General features: G+C 38.4%; 1 protein-coding gene across 8 annotated transcripts in view; it reads right to left on the reverse strand.

Annotated features, from left to right (window-relative positions):
* LOC110830287 (uncharacterized) overlaps nt 1-27,874 on the reverse strand; it is a 103,326-nt gene that overhangs the window by 54,546 nt on the left and 20,906 nt on the right. For 2 of the 8 annotated variants that reach the window (XM_022065001.2, XM_087340469.1), the window contains exon 1: nt 6,558-7,823. The exons of 1 other annotated variant lie outside the window; for it this stretch is intronic. The gene's annotated coding sequence lies outside the window, so the exon portion shown is untranslated. Of the gene's footprint in view, nt 1-6,557; nt 7,825-8,092; nt 8,381-10,890; nt 11,089-27,874 lie in introns of those variants that run through there. 5 more of the 8 variants (XM_022064998.2, XM_022064996.2, XM_022064997.2 and 2 more) reach the window with 5 other exon arrangements.

Here is a 27,874-nt window from a genome sequence, read left to right on the forward strand (position 1 = left end):
TGCGTCGGGACGCCTGGCATGAATTTAATTACTACGACAAGCAAGCGGTTTCACTAAAAAGTAATCCTTTTATCTCTTGGTCTTCAATTATCGCAATCAGAAAGAAAAGTGTAATTTATGACAGCAATTTCGAAATTCTGAGATGCATCTCGTTGTGAAATTCGAGTTCTAAACCAAGCTCAGAATGAATCATATATGGCCTGTACAAGATATTTCATTCAAATAAAAATTCCACGTCTGTCTGTCTGTCGCAATTTTCGAAAAAATGGAACCGAAGCGAGAACGCCTATGGAATGACAGTGTACTCCAAGGGGAGTGCCCTTAAAATCTTGTGGTCCCTTTGCGATTTATTGAACTGTGAGTGCGATACAGCCCTAAAGTTTCTGCGAATTGAGAATTTCAGGCGAATCTGCAGTGGCCAACTTTAAGCTATTATTAATATTAACATTTCGTTTGGAACGAATGAATTAAATATGCAATATTTCAATTACGACAGACACTTTCCGAGAAACGGTTACCTGCAGAATGTGAATTGTATAATGTATAATTACAAAAAAGAGTATGATATCAACTCAACACACAATGGTCTTAGGCTATTTCTATTTCAAGATACCACTTCATAAATATTAAGCCGGTAAACAGAAGGATTTTTAGGTATGCCTTTTTATTATTGATGGGTAACTCACCAGGACATACGTACGCTCTGTTCGGATGAGCAATGTGTACTTTGTAACGTCGAGGTAATCCGCCATCCCCTCAGAAACCATGAACTCTCTTACGGGGTAAAAGAGTGACAGTGGAACCACGGTTCCGGAGAATTTGACGTAAATACGTCTATACGGAAAGGAAGTTTATATATTGGCTTTATTCTAAATATTTCATTTATACATGCTTTACAATTGAGATAATTTTGATTAAGACATTGCTTAATCAACTTCAATTAGTTACGCTTAAGATGGGTCTGTGGTAGCTGAATGTAATGTAAAGAAATGTTTTATAGGTAACAACAATTCCGAGTAAACACGACGTTCCCTAGGTAACCAGGTTACACTTTTTCGTTCAACTTTTTTGCCGAATGACCCTTCCTTATGGACGTATTTACGTCAAAAAACTTCGTGGCATCGGCGAATCTAAATCTTACGAGCACTGCAGTTAAGAACACGACGTATTAGTTCATTCATTTACTGAATGTAATCTTGTTATCAGCGACTGCAAATTACAGACAGACTGACATGCTGTGCTTTACAAATGCGTGCTCTGCAAACACAAAGCAGTGACTGATCCCCTGACCCTTCTGCAAACAAACGAACGTCGGGTTACGATAGTTACCACACACACGGGAGGTTCCGGACTTTACGTAAACGTGTGATTCACTTACCACAGATGTGTTTTACAACGATGTTATCGAATTCTGAATACCCGCAAATACGTCAAATTAAAATGTGTTTAATAACACGACGTTTCGGAAATGCCTTTCCTTCTGTCACCAGGTGAAAGAGAAAATGATGTGGAGATTATATAAGTTTTCCAATCGACTCAAATGATCATATTGTATGGTTCAGTGTTCCCTAGGCGGTGTACCGTGAATTTTTTATAATAAATTTTATATTCGAACTTTATAGCTGGAATAAAGCAATAGTTTGTCTTACGTAATTATAATTCGTAACATACACTGGTTCATCATAGACAGTTTTATTCAAACTGTGTGATATATTATAGAATAAGAGTTTATATGCAGATACATATTTATTACCATTTATAATTTTTTACTAAACGTTGTGTTGTGTCTGACAAATTACGGTATAGCGCGGATGAAGAAAGCTTTCGGTGTAGTTTCACCAGGTTACGTAAGCAGAACTAGCTTCCGAAACGTCGTGTTCTTAAAGTAATAGACAGAGCAAAATGTACAAGCATATACTTCAGTTAAGAATCGGAGGGACTTAGATATTCTTATAATAAGCTAGTTTTATTAATACTTCCATAACTTTCAGAACTTACATTTTACAAAAAAAAAATCTTTTGAAGAAAGAATATTACGAAAATTATTGTGAATCTGTACAATTGAATAATTCGTTTTACGACAAATCTAAGAGCCTTGTAGGGCCACTTCGTGTGATAATTCATACTAAGTTTTTCTGATGTAACGTTTACCATGAACTATGACATACAAACTGACTCCTATATAATATTTTATGATACAACAAGCTTACAGCTGTCTCTGACAATTCTCTAACAACGCCTATAAAACAGCATTCTAAAACATTTCATCACGAGACACAACGTATCTGAAAACAAACTATTTTAAATTGTTTAAAACTAGCTACAAACAATGTTCTTTCACATAACCATAACAATTCTTAGTTCCATTAATCTTAATTGATTTCTTAACCGCTACAAGTTTTGAATTAATGTACGTCTGTATGTAAAAGGTACAAAGGTATAGCTCTCTAGTAAATATCGTAATATTTAGGGCCGGAAATTATCCACAGATCGCAGCACAGTCACTTGATTCCACTGCAACCAACTTTCGAATCAAAATTCCTCAATTTCGACCAACATTAGCAACGATGATTTCACGACTTTTGTCGACATAAATTTTATCAGAGAGTCACAGCGTTCTACCGGAATGTCTATTATTATCGGATTCTTGCAGGATATCAACATAAAAGAAAAATAGCCTATACAATTTTTCCGCGGTAACTTAAGAATTTATATTTATCATTCAGTAATGTGAAATAGATTACTGTCCTGTGTTTCTTAGTTCAAAGAAACTCCACTTGGGTTCGATGTTACCAAACCCAAAACAATGACAAAAACAACAAAAGTAAATATGTCAGTAGAATTGCTGCTTTATGCAATCCATCATAAACGTTTCGGATAAATGAAGCCAAGCAGATTCCAAGCAAGCAGGAGAGAAAACTTTACAACTAAAACTATCAGAATAGTCGCTTGATGCTGGCTGAAGTAGATTCCTCTGTTAATTTGCATGCCTGATGATTCAATGATTCAAACACACTGATTTTATCCCCAAGAAAAGTGGGTGTTTAATGAAAAAAATTAAATAATTAACACAAAACAAACGCTTCATTAAACGAAAACCTGAAATATAAAAAACTGTAATAACACAAATACGTACTTTTAGTTATATAAATACTTTGTTACAATAACCACATCAGAGATCCAATGACTTGACGTGATAAATGATTTTCCTTAGACTGAATTTTCAAAATAAGGCTCATATTATTCTGATTCCACAGTCACATTTCAACTTTCACTGTTACATTCTGTAGAATTATCGGCAGTTTTCTGATATCCTTACTCGTTTCATTAGATCTAACAAAATCTACAGATTCTTCTGATTATGTATTTTAAACCGATAGATACTTCTACAGTTAATGTAGCAGTATTTGAAGGTTTACAGCACAGATAATGCAATAATTTGGAGAGAAAAAAATATAGGATTATTATTTTGTCAATGCTTCCAAGACAAATCCAACGTAAGTTATAGCTAAATTCATTTAATTACGTAAGAAAAACGAGCGATGAATTTCAAATCATGGGTTAGTCAAACAGGAGCTTTGTTGTTGTTGTTTTTTTTTTCGGGGGAGAAAATAAACAGAACCTCTTCGATAAATCGATGTAAAAAGGGGGTGAACACAAGTAATCGATTCTGTGGAAATCGAATGTTAATATTAAAACACATCAAATAGACGAATATTATTACACCAAGACCAACGAAAATTTAAAAATTTATAAATAAACGAATAAAACTCTTTCACTATCTAGAGGCTGGCACTTCAACTAAAGATCACGGGTTTCAGACAGTTTTTCGACTTAAAATTACTGATTACAAATTATATACCGGAATTGGTGTGCATTTCCGGGGCTAGACGTGACACACTTACTTGGTAGCAATAATAAATTATCCACATTTTATCGTCATTGTTATTGTTGGCAGCGAAATAGAGATTCGGCCTTGAACAATTCTTCAGCAATTCGTGCCTTCAGACTGAAGCGTAGTTCGTCGTTGCCAAAATCACCGACTTCTGGTATTGTGATAAGACGGTAAAAGATTTTGGTACCCATTTCAGCTCTACATGACACGAATACAGACAGAAATGTCATAAATCTGACAGAATCTTACTGGAACAAATAGAAATGAAGTCGCCAGTTGATACAGCAACATTTTTGTACTAATTTCATTGAAGAAACAGTTTTCAGAACACTTTCAGGATTATTTTGTCAATGTTGTAAATATTTTTCATCGTCCATGAATCGTTTAAGTTGGAAATCTCCAACATCAAATGCGGAATTCTATTTAAACTCTTTCAGTCACGCACTTCGTAATAAAATGAAGTGTAAATTCCCCCCTTCCCCCCCTCAAAAAAAGTATCCAAAACTAAAATATAAAGTGACCGCAAGCCCGAAGCAAATTCTTAATAAGTACAGCTCAGCATATAATTTCTTACTTTAAAAAAATTCAACACAAGAAAGTTTTCGTTCCCTTAATAAGTTTTTTCAAGTCCAAGGCGCAATTTCCTGATTAACGACTCCTTCATGTTTTTCCCCAGTACCACAATTAACACGCGGTTACGCCCACTTCTAAGATTAACACAAATTTTAATAATACCAGAGCTAGAATACGAAATTAATGAGTTGAACATTTTAAATCTCTGTTGCAGAAAAAAATCAATAATCCATCTATTCATTGAAAGGGGTAGTTAAGGGCTTAGAAGGTTGGACAATCGACAAGGGGTGGTCTTCCAGCTTGTAACAGCATGTTATGAAATGTCACACATAGGATTTTATAAAAGGCGGATGATTTCTTGACTAGGTGAGAGGCTATCAGCTTATCAAGAAGAGATCATCTTCATGTAGTTAGTTCAAGACAAATTTTGATTCTGTTTATTTAAATCGTTTTCAATAATTAATTGTAAATAAACTTAAAATTTCCCTCCAGCTGCCTCAAAACAAGATAAATCTTTCGTAAGGAAATATTTTGACTCACAGTGCACTTTGACCTCTAATAATACGGGATCAATGTCTGACCTCAGTGGGACGAACCAAGTCATTGCATCTCTGACGTAAAACTACATAACACAAATTAATATTAATAATTGCTCTGTTCATCTTTCCTGAAATAAATAGAAAGTTTATATGGGGGGGGGGGGCGCATACACTGAAGTTTTAAAGCCTGAAAGGAAACCTGAAATTTGAATATTTATTATATATTACAAGACAGTTAGCACAGCGCTGTATAAATATACATAAATGTCACATGATACATGTTCAATTAAATTGTATGTATGTATTACAAAAATCCGCACCTGAATATAGACATAACATAGAAAGATAAATTTTCAATTATAAATTACAAATTATTATTTAAATATTTACGTGGGCTAGAAATTAAAAAAACAGTTAAATCCAAATGCCATGAAAGAATTTCTCTGAAGTCACCATCTGCCATTAGGTCAGTGCAAACTTTTCCACAGACCATGAGCTCACACTTTACAATGTTTACTAAAGACATTTTAATCAATGCTCCATACCTGTAATACTTCAAAGCCTAATTACCCTGTAAATATTATTACAGCTTCATTAGACTTTACTGAGCGATGTTAATTAATTCCAAAAACCACTCCATAATGACGTAAGAACCACTGATTCAAGTACCTGAACACTTGTAAATAACTTTAAATTAAAAGTACGGTACGTCCGCCGATAAAGTTTAACGCATCTGTGAATTCCCAGCTCCCGGATGGAACCGCATCACCGCTCAATACGAGGCGCAACAGGTTTTCCCCGATACAAGACAAGTGTCGCTCTGTAAAAATTTCGCGGTTTCTGCGGGGAAACGAGAGATGGCAGCTCAGATCAACTTTTATCAGTGAATTCATTACGTAAACAACGGAGTGGTGAGTTCAATGCTTCATTTGTCCTGATATTAAACAACTTTAAAAACGGACACGAATAAATATTTAATACATTTCTAGTAATGCATCATTTAATATAAGTATTGTATTGTAAAATGAATAAATAAAATTGCTTTTTTATTAATGGTAGCTGCAGGAAAGTTGTTGAAAAGTTTATAATCTAATTTTCGCTCATTCTAACTTCTCTGTAACACAAAGACGTTTCCAAAGATCAAAATACACGATACAATTTTGGTAAGTCATGTCCGAAAACACGTGCTGTACCTGCTAGAGTGAATATTAAGTAGGAACAGTCAATAAAATGACTTGTCTCAACAACAACAACAACAAAATTTTTGAAAATACCATATTTTTCGTTTTGTAAATATAATTTTGAAACGACTGGTTATTTTTTTATCTTTATTAAAGTAATATGAATACTGCAAAAACACACGATTTCGTAACAAAAAAATATCAGAACACTGAAAAAATTAACAGTGGTTACATTTTTCCATATTAATCAAGAAACAAGCTCAATACTTAGATATATGACAAAATTAATACTGGAACATCGACAAATATCATATTTCCTTGGCTCCCGTCCTCGAGACAACTCACAAATCAAGTTGATGTGGAACTCACCTAAAGCGTCATTTTGAAAAGCCACGTCCAACTAATTCCAGAAGCTACCTGTTCCTTATCGCCATGACGACGATCGATGTTCAACTGTTATGTCGCTGCATCACGCGTATTTTCTCACTTCCGGATCGGACGGTGACAAACACAACATGGAACGTGACTCCATTTCCGCCGAATTCATCAATGTCACCGACCGATGACACTTCATCCCATTGGTGACAGAATTATGTTAATCAGTTCCCTACGGGCTGCATTTCATTGGGTACTAAGTGAAATCATCTGGAGCTATTTCCATTGATGAAGTACTACGGCTTATCTGCTGAAACAAATCGAGTTATTTTGCTTCTGGATTAAACTACGTTTAAGCTCGCTCCGGAGATAAGGTACAATTTCTTCCAAAAAAAAAAATCCGGAAAACAGCGAAACGAAGTTAATTTCCCAGTCGCCGACATATTCCTGGCTACTCCACCATTTCCACATCCTACACTCACAATCTGTCACTCAAAGATCTCTATTAATGTTATCTTTCAACCTCTTTGTCAGTATAAACAGTGGAAGTTTTGCAAAGGTATTCCCGCCAAAATTATGTAAGCATTATTCGCCTATCCCGTTCAACTTCTTTCGACCCTTTGAAGCCTGATTGTTCCTATACCACCGAGTGTATTGCCTCATGTTTTTTTTTTTACGATTCTCAAGGTAAACAGCGAAGATTTAATTAATTAATCTTTAAACTGGAGATCGGGGCTGAATCTATTCTTGGACGAGCTTTGGCCAAAGACACCCTCGTCATTTGTTATCTTGGGATTATGGGGTAAAAATAAAAGTCATTATCCGCGTATGCCCCACGATAAAAATTCAAAATTCCATTCACTAAGAGATTAGGATGAAACAAGATTCTGGACATGCTAGCTAACCAGCGACCAGTTTTAACTGGAGAAATACAAGAATTAGCTCGCCTCGCTTGTAAAATTAAAATGTCAAGGGATTTATCATTTATGAAAAACAATATCGTTCAATTTCCAAACGAACACCGTAACTGAGTTCCAAGTAATTTGGATGTAACTTGTTGAATATCAGCGAGAAATTCAATACACATTAAAGATGAATATATAAATAATACTAAAGAATTTGACTTGTAACTCCTATTTATAAAGCATTTTAAATATTTATAAGACGTCAATCACAACAAACCATCTGCAAATTTACTCATAAAACGACGGATTGAAATGAACCTAGCAACAGATGACGTGTTCGTATCCCAGCTAAGATCTTTGAAAAAACAACTGTCTAAATCACAAAGCTCCTTCTGGAAATTGATTAATATTAAATTTAAATTTAAATTATGCTTATTGTTTTAAACACTCAAAAAGAATATTTTATATTTCCACAACACAAATACCACGAGGTCATCCATTATCGATCTGTTACCGTAACACGTCAAAATATATTACAATATTCCTACAGCTGATAAAACAACCGATACAATCGAAGTTATTTATAACATCACACCACGACATTGCCCCATATATTCGTCCCACCTGCGCATTTTAAATACGTATTAAAAACCAGTCGTATCACGAACGACACGCATTTCTGAACAGAACCATTTTCAGGCGAAGTCATAAAAAAAAACTACCGTTCACACGTTTCAAGACCGCCTTTAATAATGTTACCCATTTGAACACTTCCCGTCGAACGTTCCACAGACACGAACCACAACTTACGTACGTTCTTTAACAGATGACGTTTGTTTCAAAGTTAACGTCCGCCCTCATGCCAGATTTTTACTCGACACTTCGAGCGCACAGAACCAACTGCCTGACTGGTTCGCCCGCCGCTAGACGGCTCTGACGACGCGCCCCCACAATGAGATAACTCCATTGGTGGGGGGGGGGGGGAGAGGGGTTAAATTTTGCTGGCAAACAAGTGGACCGGATACAAACCTCGAACTTTTCTTAAATGAAGACTAACAGGTTGCAGATCTACGCCCGCATAAGTAAGACGATGGTAATATGGCAGTCTGATATCCTCCGATATATCCGATAAGCCGCCACGGTGGTCTAGCGGTTAGAACACTAGCCTTGTATTCCTGGGGCCCCGGGTTCAATTCCCGGTGGTGCTCAGATTTATAACTTGTGTTGGGCAAGGCCGTGGTCTAGGCAACACGGAGTTTTCCTCCGTGGCATCCCAACAATTACTCCATTCACACACAGAAGAAGGCAATGGCAAACCACTTCTGGATCATCTGCCAAGAACGTATATGAACAGGTCCCAGTCCGAGAAAAGGATGGAAGGATCCTGTCCATATGGACCTGTCGTCAGACAGAACACTAAACAATAATAAGATGAGGTGGTCTAGCGGTTAGAACGCTGGCCTTGTAATCCTGGGGTCTCGGGTTCGATTCCCGGCGGTGCCCGAATTTATAACTTGTGTTGGGCAAGGCCGTGGTCTAGGCAACACGGAGTTTTCCTCCGTGGCATCCCAACAATTACTCCATTCACACACAGAAGAAGGCAATGGCAAACCACTTCTGGATCATCTGCCAAGAACGTATATGAACAGGTCCCAGTCCGAGAAAAGGATGGAAGGATCCTGTTCATATGGACCTGTCGTCAGACAGAACACTAATAATAATAATAATATCCGATAATCGGAACCCCACTGTTCTGTATTTATCTTATTTTCTCGATTTCTGTGCCCTATATTAATCCTTTAAAACCAAATGGTAACTATGTGTACCACTTCCGTTTAAAGAGCGTATAATGGTTGTTGTATAACGACAAATTCAAAGCCACTGCACATTCATCTTGCATGTATCCAGCTGTCAACACCCCCGAAAGAGGGAAATTCTAGCGGAAACCGGAAAAATGTATACAGACGTTCCGGGACCACGACGAAGCTGGGAACATTGACATTTTCCTGGTGTCCTACTCACACAATTATGCCTGTATCTGTTATATAAGAGGAAAGAAGTCAGAAAATGTAAGTGTTCCCCCGAGAATCTGTAACCAGGGGTAACTACGTAGAACCCGGAAGATTCTACACACATTCACTTCGTGGCACGGATTCGTGTTCTTTGAAAAGTTGTCTCGTTATTTCTCTCCGATTCTAACGAAAATTGGGAATTGCCTATAAATTTTATTAAAACTTCCAAGTTTCCAGCAGAATGAGAATCCGTTCTCGCGTTATCGTGCGAAGTTATTTTAATAGGCTCTCTCCATAAATGTGAACGCATCTAAAAATACTGTCCACAGAGTCTAACTGCAAACTTCCTGTGTTGGCTCAACACTGACTTATGCTTTATTTAACGACGCTACAAATAGCTCATATCACATGGCATCGGATGATAAGTGAACAACGAATTGGAAAGGATGTGGAAGGAAGTGGTCGTGGCCTGATTTAAGACACTATCCAGGCTCTACCTACAGAGACTAAGTAACTCAGGACAAACGAAGAAGGAATGCTAACCACTGAACAGCGACGTTCCGTGTCTACTGGTTCATGGCAGCGGTAGGCACAGACGAACGTTCGATCTACCGGAGTATCGACTGTTATCGAACTGTGACGATATATATCGATATATACACGGTTAAGAACAAACTCTGGTAAAGTTTATGTAACAAGTAAAACGTGATGTCCTGAAGGCGGCGTGTATGAAGATGTCTTGGGTTGTTGCACAGTGTAATCTGGTAGAAATTTCCCGACGTTTCAGAGGTGCTTGCTGCCTCCTTCATCAGAGCGATGATAGAGGCTGCAATCACCACTAAAACGTCCGTAAACTTCTACCAGATTACACGGCGCAATATCCCAGAAGACGGAAATCTTCAGTAGAATTGATACATTTTAAAAATTGGTAAACAATATTGGTTAATTTACTAAAATAAAACTTACTTTTATGAAAGTGTCCGTGTAAAGTTATCAGATCACAGATCATCGTCAGGTCGCGGACGGAGGAGACGGTTACCTGATATGGAGGTCAAGGGAGGTTATATTCAACAAGAAGCTAAGGACAGTCGACAAGCGGTGGTCCTCTACCTTGTAGATGGCCGGCGAACTACCAACTCCTGGTCGTATAAAGAGTCTCGAAGACCAAGACATAGATGTGAGGATAATATTAAAATATATTCTATGGAAATTGGGGTTTGGAGGTGTGGATTTGATTACTCTGACTTTGAAAAGAGACCGTGGGGGTGTTGTGAACAAGATATTGAACCACAAAAGACGGCGGATTTGCCTAGATTGGCGTAATACGGCTTCTCAATAAGGATTCTCTTCTTTGGTGCTTATAACTGATCCATCCAGCCGTGTTTTTGATCATTTTACGAACGTACTTACCTCAACATCATGTTGTTTTTTTCAGTAGACAAACATTTTGTCGTGTGTTCTGCACGTCTGTAGCTTAAATATCACAGTCTTGTTATTCTTGTCGTGTCGGCATTGTTTACCTCGCCAGTAGCTGACGCCTAGGTAACGTCACGCCACGTAACCTGGCGCTGGAACAGGGTTATTACATCCACTCGGTCACTGACTGACATCCGCGCTGAAGAATGGATAAACTTCGTTTCCAACTTCGCCGACCCGAGGGGATTCATTACCCCGGGCTGCGTGCTTTAATATCTTCGGATCCTCCTTCTCTCAGCCCTTTCGTAAAGGCGTCCGTCCTCAGATCGTTTTCATTCACACACTGAAGCCTGCATAATATTTAAGAATCCAGTCCGTACCGCGAAGAAAACACCACACGTAACCATTACAAACATCAAATGGTTAACGCTGTTTAAGGAAACAATAGATATTTATTCCGATAATTAATTAACCCTTCGAAGCCGAGGCTCGTCTAAATAGCATTTAAGAATCCAGTCCGTACCGCGAAGAAAACACAACACGTAACCATTACAAAGATCAACTGGTTAACGCTGTTTAAGGAAATAATAGATATTTATTCCGATAATTAATTAACCCTTCGAAGCCGAGGCTCGTCTAAATAGCATTTAAGAATTCTGTCCGTACCGCGAAGTAAACACCACACGTAACCATTACAAAGATCAAATGGTTAACGCTGTTTAAGGAAATAATAAATATTTATTCCGATAATTAATTAACCCTTCGAAGCCGAGGCTCGTCTAAATAGCATTTAAGAATTCAGTCCGTACCGCGAAGAAAACACAACACGTAACCATTACAAAGATCAAATGGTTAACGCTGTTTAAGGAAATAATAGATATTTATTCCGATAATTAATTAACCCTTCGAAGCCGAGGCTCGTCTAAATAGCATTTAAGAATTCAGTCCGTACCGCGAAGTAAACACCACACGTAACCATTACAAAGATCAAATGGTTAACGCTGTTTAAGGAAATAATCTCGCAGTTTATTCCGAGAATCATACGAAACACATAAATACAAAATTAAGTTTTACTGATGGCTAAAACAGCTGGTATATATAGTTACCATTTGGATAAAGATGGAAAATCTGTTGATTACCACTGTGAAATGGTATAGATGTCAGCACTCTTTCGTGCTATGGAAATCCGGGGTTCGAATCTCACCCAGGAAGCCTACTTTCTTGACAGAGAATGTCCAGTACAGTCACTCCGGGTGTACATAAAATCCGTCTCGACTGTGTACAAGTTGTTTCCAACTCGTCATACGTAATAATTACATCACTGAGTGCTACATGACCGATGTAGTTGATAAAGGACTGTTAAATAAACCAGTCAAGTAAAATTAACTGCTTGCCAGTTGGGATAAAAGAATTTGTTGCGGGAATTTTTTTGAAGAGGAAAATACAAAGATAATATTAAAATGAAGCCGGTTTCCTGTCATGGAGGTTTTGGAAAAAACAAGCTTTTTAATTTTCCATTCCAATTGTCGTGAATTCAGAGCGTTATAACTTTTAAAAATATCTCAGAATTCACAAAGTAAAAGACACGTGGTTGGTTTCAAAATGTGCTTAGACGAAACCCACTGATAAATACGCAACCCCTGACCCGCAGGCTGCATTCGGCCCGTTGTCACAGAGTAAAGTTTCACAATTGAAACCGCGTCATTTTTTTAATTGACAGATCGATAGTTTTAGTCGACCATTTACGATACTAGCGTCGATTTCGGACTTAATATTCAAACAGGCCACGATTATCTTCCAATGGTCACAAGTCATTAATCATCTCTTATACAGGGTGATTATTAATAAACTAAAAGCGGTCAAGACGTAGATAAGAATAAACACTTTCGAATTAATTCGCTATCTGACAATCAATTGTTTGTTAAGTCCCTTATATGCATTCTGTGACGTCAGGGAGGACAGATTTGGCTGCACGAAGTATCGCTTTGACGGTAAGACAATCAGACAAAAGCCTTGCCTCTACTATCTAAATAGTTTTTGTTCACTGGAATTGAAACGGAAAGTTATAGAAGGTCATGACATAACGTTGCGCGTGGGTCACGCCACGAAGTGCTGATATCAAGATACAAAAAGGAAGAAGAATAAATTTAACAGATATAGGTCAAGGGAGCAGTTAGTTCGATCTAATTTATGAAATAAAATGGTGGGGTTTTAACTCCTGGCAGCGCGAGAAGATTTGGACTGACCCTAAAATATAGACGTATTTACGTCAAAAAAACACAACCAATATCTAATCGTTTCAAACATTTAAATCAGAAAAGAATCGGTAAGGTGAGAAGCCGTTATTGGCCTTGAACTTATTGAAAGCTGTTGGGTTCCTCCAAACCTTTGGACTTTATATCTCACGCCAACATTTTACGCATTTGGGAAAGGTGAGAAATGAATACAAAATCATTTCGGAAAATATATACAGAAGATACCAATGAGAAGAACGAAGATCAGATTAAATAAATATATTAGAAATATCTAAAGCACCAAGGAATTCGTTACAACAAAAATCATTCGCACTGCTGTGATCGTTTAACGGGGCCTCTTGCTCAGGGTTCCCGGAATTGCAAGCAGTTAAGGTGGCGACTGACTTGTAACATTTACTCGTAATGTAACATTCGCAGCGAGCATGTTACATTACACCACAACTGGTGAGGCGCGTCGAACGCTCGGCTCGACTGTGCTCGTGTGTGCTCCATTCATTTCATTTAATATGTCGGACATGGAGGTTGTGTTATCTGCGTTCCATTTAATACGCTACTGTTATTTAAAGAACTCGTGAATGCTCGTTACGACGCCGCTCGACTGACTGACTGACTGACTGACTGACTGACTTGTAATGTAACCCTCAAAGGGATTCTCGAAAAAACCGACAACACGAGCGCCCGCGAGCGCGAGCGGCTCCTTTCGCTGTCTTCACTTGTGTAATGCTCGATTTGTAACACGTTATATTACAGGCAAATGTTACTAGTCAGTCGCCACCTTAAGGGGCAGCTGTCAGATTCGGACAAGTCCCCATCACACGAGCAGAGAATTACTAAAAAAAATTAATGCTATGAATTTACGACTGAGAAGTGCAGAATTTGGACAGAATTTGCTTGCAAGGAAATCAACTCGCATGTCACGTTGAAACAGACTGTTTCCATTTTGTAAAAATGTACAATAACAATAATAAATACGACATCAACGGAAAAGTTGGCAAATAAAACAAAGAAACGTAATTTACGTGTTTTGACAAATGATACTCGAACAGCCTCCTTAAGTATAAATTAATAAACGCCAGTGAGACCTGTTGAATGAATTACTTAACAACGCTCAGAAAATTTCTCAGGTTTTTTTTTTTCATTTGCAGAATAGTATTAAAATACTGGATGCCAAGTTTGAAAGGGTTTTTTTTCTCAAACTATTTTTGGGAAGATACCTGAGAAAAACAAGTCGGTCGATTTTTTTCAGAGGCCCGACCGAATTCAATTTTCCCAAGATCACGCATTAAAAATATCCTCGTAACAAATTCTCAGCTCACCAAATTTAGTTTAAATTCAATCCACACACTGTTCTCTCGAGATTCATTTTAATATTATCCTCGTATCGAGGCGTGTGTCTTCCGAGTGTCCTGTCTCTTCATTTGTTTTCACCCAAAATACTTAAGAATAATTAAGAAGCAGCTCACTCAAGGTATCCATGGCAACCGATAACCAACATGGCGAGCGTCAGTCATGGGAACTTGATCTGAGACAATCAGAAAGTTCTGATCTTTGAACACAAAAAAAAAATTAAACCAGAGCAATTTTTTCGACAAACAAGATACTCTAATGAAGATGGCTGCTTCCTGGGATGTTACACCGTATAGTCTGGTAGATCGACCTGATGATGGAAGCACCTATCACCTTCGAAACAGGCGCAATAACCCAGAAGGCATGACAGGCTTATCTGTGACCAGCAGACGCCTATGTCTGGTCTATATTTCGTATCTACGTGCCTTTTATGGTCCACACAAATACATCCAGCGAAATGGACAATGAAAAGAAAGATTTAGATGTGGGAAAGACACTTAATTCACTTAACAGAGCCAGAGTTATGGACAGCTTTCAGAATTTACTGACTTTTATATTATTTTCTGAGACAACCAAGTGAGGAAATCAATAAGGTTCATTTCATGCATCATTAATCTTACACGAAACTTGAAGACGTAAATGAGATAGATATTATGCATCGTCTGCTTCTTGTGGCTTTCAAAATGATGGCTGCAGGACGGAGGAAACAGGGTGTGTATCAACTAAGTTTGGTTTCCTCACTTCCTGATTCAACTGTAATTTGTGGAACACATGACACGATAAAAAATAGACGGAGTCCTAGAGAAATGATCTGTAAAGCCATGAATAAAAATATCAGATCTAAAACTTCTTGACGATGGTGAAGAGTCAATTGAATAAAAATTTTCTTGGATATTATCCATCGTCTAGTAAATATAAAACGTAAAACGACGTTTCGGAGATGGGACCTGAAGACGGAGATAGAGTCCCATCTCCGAAACGTCGTTCTACGTTTTATATTTACTAGACGATGGATAATATCCAAGGAAATTTTTATTCGACGGAGATAGGGATTAGCTCTATCTAGTGGGCCCAACTGTGTAGGAACCTGAAGACGGAGATAGAGTCCCATCTCCGAAACGTCGTTTTACGTTTTATATTTACTAGACGATGGATAATATCCAAGAAAATTTTTATTCGACGGAGATAGGGATTAGCTCTATCTAGTGGGCCCAACTGTGTAGGAACCTGAAGACGGAGATAGAGTCCCATCTCCGAAACGTCGTTTTACGTTTTATATTTACTAGACGATGGATAATATCCAAGGAAATTTTTATTCGACGGAGATAGGGATTAGCTCTACCTAGTGGGCCCAACTGTGTAGGAACCTGAAGACGGAGATAGAGTCCCATCTCCGAAACGTCGTTTTACGTTTTATATTTACTAGACGATGGAAAATATCCAAGAAAATTTTTATTCGACGGAGATAGGGATTAGCTCTATCTAGTGGGCCCAACTGTGTAGGAACCTGAAGACGGAGATAGAGTCCCATCTCCGAAACGTCGTTTTACGTTTTATATTTACTAGACGATGGATAATATCCAAGGAAATTTTTATTCGACGGAGATAGGGATTAGCTCTACCTAGTGGGCCCAACTGTGTAGGAACCTGAAGACGGAGATAGAGTCCCATCTCCGAAACGTCGTTTTACGTTTTATATTTACTAGACGATGGATAATATCCAGGGAAATTTTTATTCGACGGAGATAGGGATTAGCTCTATCTAGTGGGCCCAACTGTGTAGGAACCTGAAGACGGAGATAGAGTCCCATCTCCGAAACGTCGTTTTAAGGTTTCATATTTACTAGACGATGGATAATATCCAAGAAAATTTTTATTCAATTCATAAATAAAAACTTCCTCAGGAAAATAAAATCACGTACTTAAGTAATAGCGACGATAAACTTCAGTTGAATAAGTTCTATAAACAATTTAAGTTACAGTCAACACCAGGTATTCAGACGGACTGATACCTGGTGGCCAGTTCCTTTGGAGTTTAAAATGGTATACACTAGATTGAAAAGCACGTCACGTTCCTCAAACGCGTTACGCACAGAGCAGTCCCTGACTTACTTTAAATAACGCAAAAAGCAGTGTTCACTCAGGTTCATCGTCCTGAGGCACCAATAACGAACGACTTCAACGCCACCGACTGTCGTCCAATCACGTCTGGTAAATCGAATCCCCCCCCCTCTCCAACCACCGAATGATCCACCGGGCACTAAAACATCGCTTCGGGACGTGACACGCAAAAGGTCAACTAACCATGGTATGCCCACTCGCATGGTTACGCGCAACACTCTCATCCCAGCTCCCGGAAAGAGCTGCATGACTCATCGCCAGACGCTAGTAGCAACTGCAGTTAAAATTATTCACACAAACACTACAGCTCTTAGTGGTGAACGATGCAGTTCCAGCCGAGGGCCCGGTTGTGACAGTTGCGTTTACCCGTGCTGATACATTCACCGTCTGATTCGGTGTTGGCGTTGAAACTGTGCCTTTCGGTTCATAATGTGACCTGATTCCTTTCCGACAGAGAATGTCTCCCTTACTCTTCAGACACTTACCACTCAGCAAGGAAATACAAGATTATGGGTTCGATTCCAGACGCTGTCACTAATGTTAATAGCAAAGAACAGAACTGAAATGTCTGACAGTGGATCAACAACCAGTAACCTAGAACAGTGGTATTCAACCTTTTTTGTTCGCGTACGGTGGTCTAGCGGTTAGAACGCTGGCCTTGTAATCCTGGGGGGTCTCGGGTTCGATTCCCGGCGGTGCCCGAATTTATAACTTGTGTTGGACAAGGCCGTGGTCTAGGCAACACGGAGTTTTCCTCCGTGGCATCCCAACAATTACTCCATTCACACACAGAAGAAGGCAATGGCAAACCACTTCTGGATCATCTGCCAAGAACGTATATGAACAGGTCCCAGTCCGAGAAAAGGATGGAAGGATCCTGTTCATATGGACCTGTCGTCAGACAGAACACTAAATAATAATAAGATGAGGTGGTCTAGCGGTTAGAACGCTGGCCTTGTAATCCTGGGGTCTCGGGTTCGATTCCCGGCGGTGCCCGAATTTATAACTTGTGTTGGGCAAGGCCGTGGTCTAGGCAACACGGAGTTTTCCTCCGTGGCATCCCAACAATTACTCCATTCACACACACAGAAGAAGGCAATGGCAAACCACTTCTGGATCATCTGCCAAGAACGTATATGAACAGGTCCCAGTCCGAGAAGAGGATGGAAGGATCTTGTTCATATGGACCTGTCGTCTGACAGAACACTAAATTAATTAAAATTACCCCCAAATATAATTTCTCTTCAACTTTGTACCCCCAAAGTCGTTGGTGTATAATTCAAGTTATACATAGTATATAATCTACGTCTAAAATAAAATAAATAAATTACATTACGGATTATTCAGTGTTTATCATAAAAAAAAAAAATTTCGAGTACCCCATAAGATGTCTTCGCGTACCCTCGGGGGGTACGCGTACCCCAGATTGAAAACCACTGACCTAGAACACACACAGAGCAAACACCCGAAATAACGTATATATGGCGGCCAACACGCGAAATAATGTTGACAAAAATGAAAAGATTCTTTTTCAGCAAAATAATAAGTGTCATAATACGCGCTTTTAATTTCCTCTCGTCACTTAACGGCGCACTCGACACCTTTTTAACGTCGGGTTATGAAATACTGCAGAGTACCATCTTTTAAAAAGTATCCAGCCTTTTTCATGAAGATCATTTTATGTATAATACAAGATAAAAACTTAGCAAAGCTGTGAAGCCTAATTTTACGAGACAATTTAATTCTTACAGTTAATGAGTCAGTGTTCAGTCGGCGTAAGGAACGTAATACACACCATAACCACACGTACAAAATTTAGTAAGAAACGCTTCGTGGAAATTTTATGAACGTGGGACAATTCAATGGTTCAAGATTTTTGATGCGAAAAATATCTCGTGGCCGCTGTAGGAAATCATGTCCCGAAATAGACCCCTAATTTGTTTCAGTAGATTTTAAATTTGACCAAAATTTGTCAGCCTTTTAAAAAGATATAAGACACGACAGAAAATGTGAACGCCAGGGACTACACTTAAGGCTTAAGACTCTGCATTCTTCAGGAAGTGATTTGTGAATTGTGATATGCGCCCATGAAACAAAATTAAAAATGTACTACGAAATCATCAATGACTTGAACAAGATCATCATCCATAAGAAATTGAGAGACCAGAGGAAAAGCCATTCTTCTGTCTACATTTCTTCAAAACCACACTAAAAATCATGGTTTAAATACACATTATTAGTTCACATTTTCCAAACAAAAGCTACTTTATACACCGTACATGTCATTTTGTTCAACGGTCTAAATTGTCAAGTCTTCTTCAGAAATTCTTAGGGTGCCATTTTAATATTATCAAACACATAACAAGTAACATGTATCAAGAGGACAGATGAAATCACTTGATCACATGATAAAATCACGGAAGACTAGTTAGAACACTCAGTAGCAATAAGAAACGCGTATAAGGAAATACGCCAATCTGGATGATAATATTAAAATGGGTTTCAGAATGTGGACTGGACTCGTCTCTCTAAAGCTCAGATCCTGCCGCGGGTTTTTTGCGAACACTAAAAATGAAAATTCACGAGGTGAGCGACTAGTAGATGCTGGAGAAGGGTTTCTAAAGGCAGGTCCTTCGTACCAAGATACAGAGCACACATTTTCTGTAGTCATGATACATAAATTATCCCCAGGAATCTGAATTTAATTTTATTTAAAAAGAAACTGAAATACAGGGAGTTGTTCGCTTGCGTGCATTTTCGCCATAAAGCAATAGACGTTAGCTATTGTTAGTGGCAAAAATCCTGACAGCGTGTTTTATACGCGTAGGCGTTCTTTACTGGCAGCCGTTTCGATATTTCCTGGATACAGGAGACACGAGTTCCCCAGGAACACAGGGCCGATGTTCAGATAAGAACTACACGTTACTTGAAAGTCTTACATACGCCGACAGATAAATTATATTCAAAGGCAAGTACAGACTGTACCACCAAAAATGCAACACTCCAACCATCGCTTGTTACGGTAGAAAACTGAACTCAGAACGAGATTATCCCCAGTTATCTCTCAACCTCCCGCAATAAATTCGAAATGTCACACTAGTTGCTAGGCCGCTGCGCACGGTAGTTGCGCGAAAGATGTGCGGGTTCCAACATGGCATATTCATTAGCAGAACGTGTTTTTATTCGAAACCCTTTGCAACGATGTCTTCCAGCTTCGTTTATGAGAGACATTTCACGTTTGTTTTCTGCTAATCCTCAGTTCTTACCTCAAACCAGGTTGTAGGCCTTTTTAAGAAGGTATCAAAAGTAAGGTTAGGGTTACAATTCTGCCTACAGTCTTTCAATTATAGAATAATATCTTCGGCTCATGTAGACTATTTCATCAGACAGAGCTCGAATTTATTTTATTTTTAATCGGGACGACAGAAACATAAATTTTTTTGGTCATAGGATCACTCACAGAATTTTAGACTTGTTTTCCTGGCGACTATAATCGTCGAGCCGTTCTCAGGAAATGAACTTCGACCTTTGAAGTTGCTAGTGACGTCAGAATTGTCTAGGCAACAATTACCTTTAACGTGGGAGTAGTGTCTGACGTTTGTCTGGGTAATGGCATCGTAAAGGGGATTCCCCATCCATGTAAAATGCCCGTTAGGCCTATTTCTGTTCGTTTTTAACAAAATTTGAATTGATCGACTTTTTTTTTTTTTTGTAAATCTACCAAGTATCAAATTTCAGGCGTTCTTGAGTTGCCAACCGGCGCCATTTTTAAAGACAAATAGTAAAATTAAGAAGAGGCACGTGTTGTGACTTCAGGCATTTGTAAACATCAATGTGATTGCAGTTGAAACATGTAAACACGCGCTATTACGGAATCTCCAGATATTTTGGCACAGAACGTACCGATTCAGAGGTTGGAAGATATTTAATTCCAGCGTTCGAGACCAGAGTAGTGGGATACGATTTTAGTGAGTGGACAACCTGTTCCTAACCTGAAGAAAATTATTACGATTCCACGTAAAAATAATTTGCATTTAATGCTACAAAAACATTATGAACCATGAGAGTATAAAAATAATAGAAAAATATAAATTATTTCCTCGTCATGACCTAATATATTTTTCTATTACAGTGAAGGGAACACACACGTCAACACTTGTAAATGTGTTTCTATGGTAACCCCATTACAAGGAGACAATAGGTCTTATACTTCCTACGACGAGAAACAACGTCAGCATGATTTGACTCACTCATGCGTTCACGTGCCTGCTTTTGTGGCCAGGTGATGAACATACTGAGACCTGGGTTCAGTAGCAACCACCGTCACTAGCAAAATTTCTGTCACCACAGACAATCACCCGAAACGTCAATATAGCCATCTCTCGAAACGTCGTTTACAGCAGATATACCCGAGATAGCACACGGATAGGAGTTTTCCTCCGTGGCATCCCAACAATTACTCCATTCACACACAGAAGAAGGCAATGGCAAACCACTTCTGGATCATCTGCCAAGAACGTATATGAACAGGTCCCAGTCCGAGAAAAGGATGGAAGGATCCTGTTCATATGGAGGACCTGTCGTCAGACAGAACACTAAATAAAATAAATAAATTAAAAAATTCATATAGAAGTTGAAAACGCCATTCACAAAGCTTTCTTCGTACGAAGATCAGTTCAAGGACGGCAAAATGTGAGTCAGACTTCAGACGCTTTCAAAAAAAAAGTCAGCTTGCATGTAATTAATTTCTGTTTCTCCTCCTTTGTCTTCGCAAAACCTTGGGACTCTCGCTTACAGCGGCAACTTTCTTCAATGATAGTCACGAGATTATTCTCAGGGACATTCTGCCTGCATATTCGGCGCTGAAGATGGAGACAGTATGTTCATCCTAAGCATTTGCGTGTGTATCAACAAGTCGACACGACTTACATTCCCTTTAGCATAATGAAACCTAAAACAAGAAATAATCTCTTGGCGCTTTAATTTGGTATTCTGAAGGTATCTGGTTCGAATTTCGGAGGTGGTTACAGGTATCCTGATTCTTGAGATTTTCTTCAGTCCTTCTCGAACAAATATACGAGCAATACTTGATAAAAGTCACTAACACTCATTTATGTTTATCTCTCTCTCTCTCTCTCTCTCAATCTTTATTTCTCGCTTCTTTCGCTAAGGATTCCCCACTAAAGCGAAACCTCCTTAACACAACGTAAATATAAAACGTAAAACAGACTGGGCAAAGGCACTGTTTTCAAGGTTAGAAAAAATAATTTAAATGAAAGTTGCTGGGTTGGTCGTTAGTTATCTGTGATTATGGGGTACCAAGAATAGAAATTTCATTAAAATACAAATCAGAAAAGTATTTAATTTTGTTGATTCAGAACAGAACTACCAATTACAAAATCGATTTAAAAACGTCAGAAACGGAGCTACACTTTTTACGCGTTGATCGCATCCCTGCCCTTTCACACTAACAATCCCCTGGGATCTCCTTTTTACCGCGTAGGGCCACCGATTTCCAGCTTAAGGTTGTAACGTGTCGAAAATCAACTTTATTCTATACAGCATCGACATCTATCAGACAGTCACGGAACTACTTGCAAATATCGACCAACCACGACGCCTTTATCCTCCGTCTTCCCCCCCAACCCTTCCACCGATCAGAAATTTCATAAACGCTCAAAGAATATTTGGTTAGGTTTTTATTTAACACCAGAAGAGTTCCCGCAGTGTTATGGCGGGAAAATTCATCGAATGATTCATTTTTCGTCGAGCTTTATTTCCCGGGAGCTTAATACAGGCGTCATATTTCGAAACTCATCGCCGAATATCACAGAAAATTATTGTTATTACCTTGAAACAAACACCTTCACCGGGACTAGAAACCATGAAAGACTTCCGGGGGTTTTAACCTTTGTTCCTGTAAGCTGCTCTTTAAAATATCAACTTTGGTCTTGACTACGTTCTTCTAACGCCCGTGGGCTTTCGAGTTACAATAAATGCCGTCTTCGAGAATCGAACTCAGGACACTTTTTTTTTTCTCCAAATTTTTGACCTTTCTAAATTTTCTCCCTGGTCTAAAGGAATTAGCACATTAAGTTTGGTGAAAATCAGATAATCCATTTAGAACTATAAGCGAACGTACACATACATTTCCAAAATTTAAATTTTTTGTTTGATATTAGAGTAATTAGCTCTTTCCAAAAAAGTTCTATCCTCGTCGTCTCTCGACATTTTACTGACACCAAACTAGAAGCTTCTTGGACAAAAACTCAGCGACCTTAATCAGCGAAGTACATCCCGTGCAGATGACGACAAAACGAAGGTAAAGTCGACCATTTTGAAAGAGCGTGACACTCGAATATCGTATCAACACGACCATGAACACATTTATAGAAAATAAACAGCAGAATGATTGGTTTAAGGCAGCGTTAGTTACGGAAGACTGAAGAACGAGGAGCTTTGATAGCTGTGAGATGGGTAGAGCAATTAGAACGCATTACTGAGATGAGAAATTAGTACAAAATACGTCTGAAATGAAAACCTGAAAAGACGAGACCATCTGACAGCATATAAGTTATTTGCAAATAAAATAAGATGCGATACATCTCATTTTCCCTCTCGTGAACAGGTTAATTTATTTTAACTTTCAAAGCCTGTTGACCACATAAAAGGAAGTTGCTGTAATACGGTCTACTGAACCGATTACTGTCACTCTGGTGGCAGTCAGAGTAACAACGACGCATTATATTGATCCAGCACAGACACGCGTGCCATCTGTCAACGTATTTCAGAATGTTGAGTTCTGCTGTAGAACCTAGATGGCAGCAGAGGCTTAAGGGTAGAACACTAATGACGTAAAATGTAATTCAGAAAACGATAAGCCAACTGAATTAATACAAATAATAAAAACTAATGTTAGCCTTGTCATACTTTAACGAAATTTCTTGATTGGCATATTCCTTTTTGTTTAATGTATTATGGCATCACAAATTATACAAATTGATATGTTACATTTCCAATTAACTAATGGTAATAATATATTAGTTTAATGAATACGTCTACATTTTGTTGGTGTAAGTTGGTGCCTGATGTTTTGCCTGTGGTTATAAGTGAAATGTATCTCTAAGATCAATATCACCGTAATGACTGACAAGTCAATGTTGAATGGAGGCAAAGTGAACTACCAGACAATTATGTCACAACTCTGAGAATACAAAGTCTGCAGAATGTGTGTCATCCCCACTACACTCAAAAACCCTCTCTCACTCCCGATGTTTAAGCTCCTTGTAATCGATTCTGGAAGGGTTCATACACAGTAATGTTAAGGGTGAGTTTGTGTGGAGACAAAAAAAGGGGCCCGAACAGCTGACACCAGTACCGTCCCTTTAAATACAAGCGATCGTATGCAACAACGTTATCACCCTGAAGACGAAAGCGGTAAGTTCCTCCGAAATGCTGGTAAGCACCTACAAATCTACACGGCGCCATAACATATAAACCCAGTATACAAATATTTATCCTCACAAAAAAAACTCGAATCTCAACGAATTTAACACTTTAAAGCCAAGTGGTAACTATATGTACCACCTGCTTCAATAATAATTAACTATTCATTTTGTGTTAATGGGTTTCGTACGATTCTCAGCGTAAACATCGATTATTTCCTTAAACAGCGTTAACTATTTAATCTTTGTAATGGTGAAATGTGGTGTTTTCTTTGCGGTACGGACAGAATTCTTAATATTTACACGAGCTCCGGCTTGAACGGGTTAAACGTTCCCTTAAATTTATTACAAAAATTATTTTTCAAAGACATTAGTTTCGATTTCACGTCACTCACTGGGCTCTGTGTACAATTTACAGGTTACACAGATGTAATAAATTGTCTACACACCCAAAGTAATCTAATATGCTACCAACAAAGCTAGTCACCAGTAGCTAGCCAGCAACACACATGACTGCCCTGTGCTTTATTTTCACGTAAATATGCCACCTGCAACACATCCAATTATGTTTCAAGTAAGGCTCGCAGAAATGAACGAGCTTCGGGCAAGTGAAGTTTTGTCTGGGTCTTTGATGCCTTCCGGTGGAAGGCAGTCGGAGCGTGAAACTAACATCCGCCTCAATCTTTCTCCAATGTTAAGAATGCAATGAGCTTCACCTCCAACCCCCCTCTCTTACATCTTCACAGGCCTGGTGCACACAAAGATAATTATGCATTTTATATACCGGGTGTTCATATTAAATGTCTACAATTTACAGTGACACTGCTCATGCACTTAAAGGCACAGGAATGAAAACTAAACGCATTTGAATAGGCTATATGATCAGTTTATCATTGACACGTCTTCGTGTCTTGGCTTAAGTCAAAAACGCTGCGTGTATTGATTTAAGCCATTCTTACTGACCATAAACTATGCAGATGATAAGAGTCTTATAATCATCAGATATTTACCATTTAGTTGCAAAAAAATCGGCTACTAGCTTCGTCATGTCTGTCTGTCTGTCCGCATGTAAAAAGAACAAACCTTTAAGTCGACTTAAATGTAATTTTATATCTGGGATTGTTACTGTAAACTGTGGGGATTATTCAAATTTGTTTTAAATATCAGGCAATAATAATAGTCCATTTACATTATGAATTACAAGCGTTTGTCTACTCGTCTTATAAACAAGACTGGAAAGGTATAAATATTGACATCTGTCACGGAATTAGCAAGAATTTCTGTATGTATTAGCAGGCCTCCTTAATTGCCTTCTTACATCATTACAAACTGGTACGAGCTTACAAGTTAGTTAGTTAATCGCGGTTACTTATTTACTTTGTCAATCGCTTAGTTACACTGTATTGGTGGAACGTAAGGTGACAATGTTTTGAACAACCACACGGTATCTGCCAACGTGCTTCGTGCAGAGTACAGAATGAAAAACTTCTCTATCAGAATGTGTAACGGAAACGAGTTCATTGCTTCTGATGGATTATTTAAGTATCTGAGGAACCAATTCTGATCAACGGAAGAGTTTGCTAGTTTGAAGTAAAAAACCTTCAGAAATAAAAACAACTTTAGAAGACCAGCGAAACATCTGCTGTTTTACTGACATCCAGATGTCAATTAATAACGAAGCAAACTTATCCCTGATTAAGTAAACACAAAGCCATTAAGGCGTATGGGGGACTGGAGGCACAGCTCCTCGCTTGTTACTCTCGGTATTAGGGGAGATAAGTGGGCAGCTTCACGCTCCGGTTGCTTTGACCCTGAAGAAAGAATCTCGGTACCCACTGGACAGGGGGCTGAGTCGGCCGTGTCTGGACAGGATAGCGAAGAGAAGAATTCTTCCCCGCCGGGATTCGAACCTCTGTTGTCCATCCCGAAGGGTAGTCACTGCATTGACTGAAATCCCTTCCAACTAACTCCACTATTAAGAACCTATAAGGTTTATTTCTCAGTAAAGCACGGTGTGATTTGTGTAGAATTCTAGAGAAAATTAAAGAACGCACCTTATAACGTGTTACAGAGTCCCTCTAGAAGCGAGAAAAGCAATACTTTCATTAATTATTGTTCTTTGCAGTAAATGAGCGGCAGAATTACGAGCTGAATTTCATCCGGGTCCCTCTAATGGCAATTTCTCGTCTGAGGTCATAATTCCCGTTTCCACCACAAGCACGTTGTTCTGGTTCAGCGCACGCATCTCCAAAATAGGAGCATAGCCAACAGAACTGTGAGCTGTAACTCAGGTTTAAGCCCAGACAGACTTAAATCTCTCACAGAAATTGCAACTCACGTCAGAACTTGACTTAACCTGCATTATGGCAGAGACGAATGTACTTAAGATACGCAAGAAACAAAATACGACAACCTATTTATTCACAACGTGACACAGAACGAGAGACTAGAATACAATACGAGATATATCGTATCGAACCTGGGAACAAACACGTACGCCATCTTGAAACACAACCATTAAAGTAAGTGGAAGGTATGAATTTATAGCTAAAACTTGCCAACAAAGTGTTAACTAAAATAAGTATTTTAAATTCCAAAATTTTATTTTCCACAGTGTGACAGTACACATGTGCTATTTTAGCATTAAGCGATCAACATGAGCATACAGTGAAAAGTTGTACATGTCCTTAACAACGTTTTCTTCCCAAAACTACTGAACAGATTTCGATTAAATTTAGTATTACCAAGTCTCAAACCTAGTTTGTCGGAGAATGAAATTTTGTGTCGTATCGATTCAACTCAAACTACGTTGATCTCGAAGCGATGAAATCAGCGTTCTTCCCTTAAAGTAGATAGACCAAGTTTCATACCCACACAGACATAAATTTTAACACTCCTCCATCCTATTCGGAACGACACGGATTGAAATCTCAATCCGCATACAGCCTATCCTGACTCCGATTTTCTATGGTTTTCCTCAGTCCCTACAGGCAAATGTCTCTCCCTCACACATCATTCTCTAAAATTAATCTTTTCCCTTTGAACCCAAAGCTCATCTAAATAATACTTAAGAATTCAGTCCGTACCGCAAAGAAAACACCACACTTAACCATTACATAATTAAGCTGGTTAACGCTGTTTAAATAAATAATCGATGTTTACAGCTAGAATCGTACGAAATCCACGAACAAATGCAGAATTACCGAATGATAAAGTAGGTGGTATATATAATTACCACTGGTCTTTCAAGGGTTTATCACCACATCATTTGACGCTGTATAGTGAGAGCTGCTATAAACGTCGTTACATGAGTTGAAAATAATTTACATTAAAAAACAGGTTAATGTAATCGATTCAATTCCGGTTCCAATAAAAAACACTGAATATTTAATTTGTATCTTATATGCGTCATGTTTGTGTTTGATTAAATATATTTATTTTGTACAGTCTATACACAAACGTTTGAAGTTTATTGGTGTTGTAAAAATTATATAATATTAAAACATTTTGTTGTGTAAAATATTATATTAGAGCTCTTAATCACACAACAAAATGTTTTAATATTATATAATTTTTACAACACCAATAAACTTCAAACGTTTGTGTATAGACTGTACAAAATAAATATATACCGAATATCTAGTTCGTCGTTATGCTGTAGGTTCGTATAACATTTCTTCGATTACTTGTTGCTTGGTTCAGAATATTTCTCGGCATTTTGTGACTGGGCGCTGGCCTCGGATCAAGAGGTCTCAAAGCACAATGCGGTGTGTGAGAAGGTTTTTTAACCTGCAAACGCAGGAAGGAAAT

This window comes from Zootermopsis nevadensis, unplaced genomic scaffold (assembly GCF_977971745.1).
Source record: "Zootermopsis nevadensis isolate Lab colony 2312 unplaced genomic scaffold, Znev_1.0 Znev_ptg000061l, whole genome shotgun sequence".
In the NCBI taxonomy this organism is placed as follows: domain Eukaryota; kingdom Metazoa; phylum Arthropoda; class Insecta; order Blattodea; family Termopsidae; genus Zootermopsis; species Zootermopsis nevadensis.